Genomic DNA, 7,469 nt, shown 5'->3' on the forward strand with positions numbered 1-7,469 from the left:
AGGACCGCTATTACAAATAAGAAGAATACAAGATGCTTGGGGAGTTTTCTCTCTCCAAGGGGCTCTCTACCATGAGAAGTTGGGTTGCAAATGAGAATTCCTCCTTATATAGATTTAAAAAAAGGATCCATGGTGACTGGGATTGTGCCACTTGTCCTTCATCTAATTTGTTAGAATTCTCTAGATACAAAGATACTTATAAGCCATCAAAATATCCAGCAAACATCTAAAACAAGATTTGCCGAACCAATACCGGAGAGGGTACAAGCTGCTGATTAGTTTGGCACGGTATGGGTCCATACCATCCCATTCTAGGGCGTACCAATATAGAGAGAGCTAGAGAAGGAGGGGAGGAGGGAGTAGAAGGGAGAGGGAGGAAGAAGAACAGAGATGGACAATAATTTTTTTTTGAGGAAAAAGGAGGTAAAAACCACTCAGCCTATATTGTAAACAAAGAGAAGATTACAAAGGAAGGTTACAGAGCTAGATCCAGTAATGTAATCCAATAAAAGAAAAAGATAAAATAAAACAAGTGCTAGGCTACCTGCCTAACAACATGGATATATGTATCAAGACTCAAGTGAAAGCGATGTGGAAATACAGAGTAGAAACCAGCTAAGAGTAACTTAATTTCTTTGTTCCAATAGCCTGAAATAAGAAAAAAAAAGGTAGAATTCTAAAAGTGCACCTCCATTTAATGATAAGTACTGGAAAAATGCCAACCAAGCTTTTTAACTTGTGCCAGCCTCTTGATAGGGAAGTATCATTCTGTTTGCACCAAGCTCACATCGGAGAGATACGGTGATTCTGCATGTGACGTGCCATATGCATTTTCTAAAATTGAAGGACGAGAGAGTAGCTGAGTGACAACTTCAACACATATGCAAAAGATATTGAGCCAAAGGATAAGCATTAGAGATTCGAGAGATTCGTTATAGGTATTGCTTTAATCTTTGTCCAAACTTTTGTAAATTTTGGTAACTCTGAGCTTTTGCAAAGCAGGGATCAGTCTTTGAAATAGTTAAGAGCATCAATAACCATTAAATAAATGGATGAATTTTTATGAAGAAAAAATTTTGCATTACGTTGTTTCCAACAATTCCAAGCCACTGCTGTAAGTAGTATTAAGATCGCTAGTTGTATCTTCTTCAAAATGTTCCTTTTAATCCACTCCAAACACAGAAATTTAAAAGAAGATTGTGGATGAAGTACTCCTAAAGCAGAGTAGAGAACCTTCCAAATGCTAGAGAAGAAGAGGCAGGAGGAGAAGAGATGATCAGTAGATTCAGGCACCTGGTTATAGATAGCACAACCACCCAAGAAACGTCCAGTATTTTTCCCTAGCAGTTCTCTAATGTTGAGTTTGTTTTTCCAGTATAACCACAAGAAGCATTTAATCTTCCAAGGGGTACTAATGCTCCAAAGCGAAGAAGCAAATTTGCACTTGACACCAGTAGCATTTAGGAAGTGATACAATGAGAAAGAGGAGAAATTGCTGCTGCTATCTGCTTTCCAATTGATTTAATTAGTCATTCTCCATGTTCAAGCTGATGCTATTGAGCAAGGAAGTGAGGTGTATGAATTCGATTCTATCTTGGGATCCAGCAGAAGGATGCAATTTGATTTTCCATATTCTATTTCTGTGGTTGTAGAACTGAGCTACACTACCATTCTTCTTCTTACATCGAAGAAACAGTGATGGGAAAAAAGATTGAAGTGGAGCTTCACAAATCCAGTTATCTCTCCAGAATAGAGTTTCATGCCCATTACCAATAATGCGTTGAACCCTATTCCAAAAAGGAGGAAGAGCTCTAATAACATCCTACACAGATTGAGCATTTTTTGATTGGCTTCCAAGAGCTTGATAGTCTGACTTTACGATGATATGCAAAATTAACTTGCCTCCTCCAAAGGTTATTTTCTTTAATAAGCATTCACCATCTCCATTTTGCAAGTAAAGTGGTATTCTTTTGATGGATATCTTTGACGCCTAAACCACCCTCCTCTTTTTGTAAATAAACAGTTCTCCAATTTACTTTGCAAGTGATTCCATTGGATGAAGAGTTACCACTCCAAATATAAGAACGCGTCAAACTTATTAATGATCTAGACCAGCAGTCTGAAGAGTGACATGAAATACAAAGGGAGTGAGGAGAGTACCGAATTAACCAAAATAAGGCGCCCTACAAAAGAAAGACATTTGCCCTTCCAAGTAGCAAATTTAGATTCCACCCATTGTAATAAGACCATCCAATCTGATTCAGATAGCTTCTTCCCACCAAGAGGTAGTCTAAGGTATTTGATCGGTAGTGGAGTTAAGTTGTAATTGAGCCAAGATGCACAGAACTTCCCAAAGCCCAACTGTGTACCAACAACAAAAATAGAGCTCTTCTGATAGTTGATTTCCAAACCTAAGCATAACTGAAAACAATATAAAATAATTTTCAAAATGGCAATGTAATCCTTCTTAGCATGAGTGAAGATCAAGGTGTCATCTGCATATTGGAGGATTTTTGTGCCATCTCTTATCCAAAGGTTGCCAAGTCCTTCGAAGATCCCATGAGAGGAAGCATTGCACATCATCCGGCATAGTGGATCAACGGCAATGATGAAAAGAAAAAGTGACGAGGGATGGACAATAATAAGCTGTCTTAAGCAACACTAGTGTCCTTTGTATCAAAAGAAATTGGGTGTTGATGCCTAAGTGGGATAATTTAAGGAAAGAGGTTCTTAAAGAATGTCATGACACAAAGTGGAAGGAGGATCCTCAAAAGGACAATGGCGTTACTTGAGACAACTTATTATTTGCCAACAACGCATGAAGATGTATAGTATTATGTCTGCACCTACTTAGCCTGCCAACAAGACAAAGGAGCTAGGAGGTCTTGTTAAACTCTTGCAAGTATTGAGCCGTCCGTGGGAGAATGTTTTCTTGAACTTTAGCTATATCCAACGTCGGAGAACTTGGATCCATTACGGTTGTCGTGGACTGTCTCCCAATATGGTACCCAATTTATTGCTGCCCCCATAGATTGCACCGCGGGGAGGCTGCAAAGCAGTTCATTTCCAACGTGATGAAGTATTAGAAAATCCCAGAAAATGTTAGAATTTGATGCTTCGAGATTCGATCCATATTGAGCCCACAGTAAGGTCCGCGATTAAAAATGGAGTCTAACGAGATCAAGATCACCTCAAACGAAATTCAGATGGCCGAAATACGTACAAGAGAAGTCGGCACGGAATCCAGAGCGGCAGAGGACCGTCGGCAGTCGACGGCGGGCTGGTGGAGCGGCGGCGGCATGAGGCGCCCGACCGTGCAGGCCGGCCCAGGCCCGGGCCTGCGGGGCGTGGCCCAGGCCCATGCGCGTGCCCGGCCCAGGCCTAGCGCACCGCTGGGAGCCCACAGCCCGATCCACCGTGGACCAGGCGGTGCACAGAGGAGGGCCTGGACCGTGTGGGCATTTTCCATGCATTTCTTGCGGTCCACGGCACTGTTCCATAGACCGATGCACGATCGGAGGGTATGGGTTGATCTTGGTCTCGATCTAATGGCTGAGGAAGTTTTTTAGACTTGATTAGGAGTCTTTAACCTAATCTAATTAGGTTTTAAGGCCTTTAAAAGCCTTGATGCTCAACTGAGATGGTGTGGTGGCTCATTTTTGCATGAGGTCGCACAGTAACCAGGGAAACAAAGAATCCCGTGAAGAGAGAGAGTATGCGATGCTGAGAGAAGGAGCAGGGCTCCTGGATAGCAGACAGCGATCGCTTCAGGAGTTCAGAGGATCTTCCTAGAGAGAGAGCTTTTATGAGGGAGAACTTTCTGTAAAAGAAAAATTGGGTGTACAAAGATTGAGGGTGAGATTTCCTCTTGTAATATTTCTTTTCTCATAGTGAAGTTTGCATGTCCTGTGGAGACGAGCCATTTTTTGGCTGATCCACGTATTTTGATTGTTTCTATTTTATTTCTTCTTTTTTCCTGCTGCATCGCGCAGTATCCAAAAGATCCTGCGAGATGGTGTCCTGAACAGATATCCATCCAACAATTGGTGTCAGCGCAAGACGGTACAAAGACGTAGATTGCAGTGGTGATGAGCAAGACTGAAGATGGAGAAGACATGATCAATCAAGTTGGAGATCAATAAGTTTAATAGAAAGAGCAATTTCTCCTTATGGCCGGCAAGGATGAAGGACGTGCTCATCCAACAAGGGTTGATTGATGCTCTCTTGTGCGAGGAGAAGTCAACTATCATGAAGGTACGAAATTGGAAATGGCTACAGATGCAGGCGGTGAGTACCATCTGCATGTACCTAATAGATGAGGTGGTGATCCATGTGCTTAGCAAGACTTCTCCGACGGTGCTGTGGTCGAAGCTAGAGAAGTTGTACATGGCAAAATCTCTCACCAACACTCATTTCCTCTGCAGGCAGTTCTATCGAATGCGGATGATTGAGGGACAGAGCGTACAAGAGCATCTCAGCCACTTCCAGAAGATCCTCACCGATCTTCTCAGCGTTGGTGAGAATGTTGAGGAGAAGATCAGGATGCTGGTTTTACTAGCATCGCTTCCACCTTCATATAAGTCCTTAGTGACTACTCTTATAGTAGGGAAGAGCACTATCAAGATGGACGAGGTCACTGTGGCGATACTCTGGAATGAGATTCTCAGGAGGAAGAATCTGGCTTCGAGCTAAGCTGGCAGTAGCTCAGCTTTGATGACTTCTGAAGGAGCAGGAGGTGGTAGACGGAGCGACAGAAGATCGCAACGAGGACGGTCTAAGTCCAGGAGGGACTTGAGCAAAACTAGATGTTACCGGTGTGATGAGTTGGGACATCTAGCCAAAGATTGTTCTCAACTCAAAAATCAGACGATGGCTGCTGTGGCGATGGCCAGTAGCAATTCAGAGAGAGATGTTCTGGAGATATCTGACAAGATATCTACTTTTTTCCAACAGTGGATTTTAGATTCTGTATGTACCTATCATGTATGTTGTAGAGATAAGCAGTTTGACTTCATGGAGAACAATAAGGGCACTGTTTCTCTACCGGATGGATCGAGTTGTGTGATCAGAGGCATCGGGACGATTAGCTGGAAGACACATAATGGTGTAGTGAGAAGATTGAAGAATGTCCAATACATATCCGATTTTAGACAGAATCTTATCTCACTGAGTAGACTGAATTCGAGAGGCTACAAGACGGTAGCTGGTGGAGGAATCCTGAAGGTGCTACGCGGTGATAGGATTGTACTGGATGAGAAAAAGGGGAGGAGAGGACATTATTATCTGGTGGAGAGCCCAATGTGAGGTGGAGCTTCAGGAGCCAGGTGAAGTTCAGAATGAGGTGGAGCTCCAGATGGAGGTGGATCGGGTATGAGACAAGAGACTTGGGAGGATGAGAAGCGACGTCGTAAGGTGAGATTTCTATTACCGCAGGATGATGCCCCGAATAGGTCTCAGATCAGGAGAAACACAGCATACGACGGAGATGGGATCGAGCGGTCTGGCTCAACTCTCATATTTGCCCATCCATGATCAGCAGATGATTGCTCTAGGACATGAGGACGAGGAGATCTAGAAGCCCTCAAAGTCAGGAGAAGACCGAATATCGAGTTGAGATAGAGATTGTTAAGATTTGATATCTCAAGATTCAATCTATATTGAGCCTACAGTGAGGTCCGCAATGAAAAACGGAGTCCAACGAGATCAAGATCACCTCAAACGGAGTCCAGATGATCGAGATACATACGAGAGAAGTCCGCATGGAGCCCAAAGCGACGGAGGACTGTCGGTGGCCGATGGCGGGCCGACGGAGCGGTAGCGGCATGGCCGTGCCATGCGTGGTTGGGTGCGGTCCAGCACGCGGTGCCCGGCCCAAGCGCGCGGGCGCGCAGGGGGCGGCCCTGGCCCAGGTGATCGGCAAATCTTAAAATTTGTAAATAAAACTGCAAGCGCACAGTGTGCAGAGTAGCACGACCAGTGAGTACGGGTCGATCCCACAGAGACTTGGTTTAAAAATAATTTTCAAATCTATGCTCAAGCGAGCTTTAATGAAAATCAAAAATCGAAAGTTGTTTGCTAAAGACAATAAGACTAAGAATCTAGGGTTTTTGAATCCACTAGATCTAGATTAGGAAATTCTACCTAGAATTTTTTTTATTGATCCTAACGACTACTCCTCTTGTCTTTCCCAAGCATAGATTATGAAGAGACTAAGGCCCAACGATAACCCATCAAGATTCTTTACAGGGGAGTAGTAACTAGGATCCCTTAGGGTTTTATCCTCCTATGCACTGAATCAAGCATGAACTATGAAGGGACTCTGACCCAACTGTAGTTCATCAAAAATTCTTGGCAAAAGAGGAAGAAAAAGAAACCCTAAGAAAAAGAAAGAACCCTATGTAAAACTCCTACTCATGATCTAGCTTCATCGCAAACCCTAGAAGGGATGCTTAGCTAGACATGATCTAAATCTACTTGCAAAATTTAAATGCAGAAGAATAAACTATCCTAATTTTATAAATTAAACTAACCTAATTGCATAAAATTAAATTGCATAAATTAAACTATCCTAATTGCAAGAAAAATAAATTGCATAATGTAAAGAGATAAAATTGCATAAAAATAAGATTTTATATAAAAAAAAATTATTACAAAAACCTCAAAGCTCGAGGCTTGAGAAGAAAGCTAAAAACCCCACTATCTAGGGTTACAAGCTTGATCGGAAGGAAAGAATCCATAAAAACAAGGGCCTTTGGGGGCTTTTTATAGGCATTTGGGGGTTATAAGGTTTTCAAAACTTTAGATGTGGGACTAAGAGGTTTTAGAGGGCTGTTAGGAAGGTTTAGGGGCTCAAATCTCGCTTAAAAAGTACTTAAATCCATCAAGAAACTCTAGAAATTGTTTCAGCCATCCGATCTTCATCTAAAGGACCCAATTCATCTAATAAATCAAGCCGGGAGCGATTCTGGGCCGTCGGATCACGATCTAGGTGAAGCACTGCCGTTGGATCGCGCTGCAGAGATGGGATCAGGTCGGATGCATCGCGGACCGTCCGATCAAGGCGCTGGAAGATTTCGTCCGTTGGATCGTACTGCAGAAGGATCCCGTGTTGTCCTAGTGTTTATTGATTCTTGCAATTGCCTTGATTACGGTTGGATCTTGACCGGCTGCGATGGTGGCCGTCCGATGGTGCAAAAATATGGAGCGTTGGATCTTGATCAGAGAAGATCGGACCATCGAGTGATGTGAAGTTACCAGGTTGCCCTTCGGACCTTCTTCTCTCTCCTCATGAGCCCTGGACCGCGCGCGTGGATCGGGCTCGCGATGCGTTGCGGTGAGCCGAGACTCGCTGATTGGCTGGTTTATGGTGCGCCGATGGGTCCATGATCCAGGTGCCTGTTGCTGTGGACCAGGCGGCTAACCAGATCACCAAATCAGTTGATTTTTGATCAATTTTGACCTGATTTGAC

This window comes from Elaeis guineensis, chromosome 15, assembly GCF_000442705.2.
Source record: "Elaeis guineensis isolate ETL-2024a chromosome 15, EG11, whole genome shotgun sequence".
NCBI classification, from domain to species: domain Eukaryota; kingdom Viridiplantae; phylum Streptophyta; class Magnoliopsida; order Arecales; family Arecaceae; genus Elaeis; species Elaeis guineensis.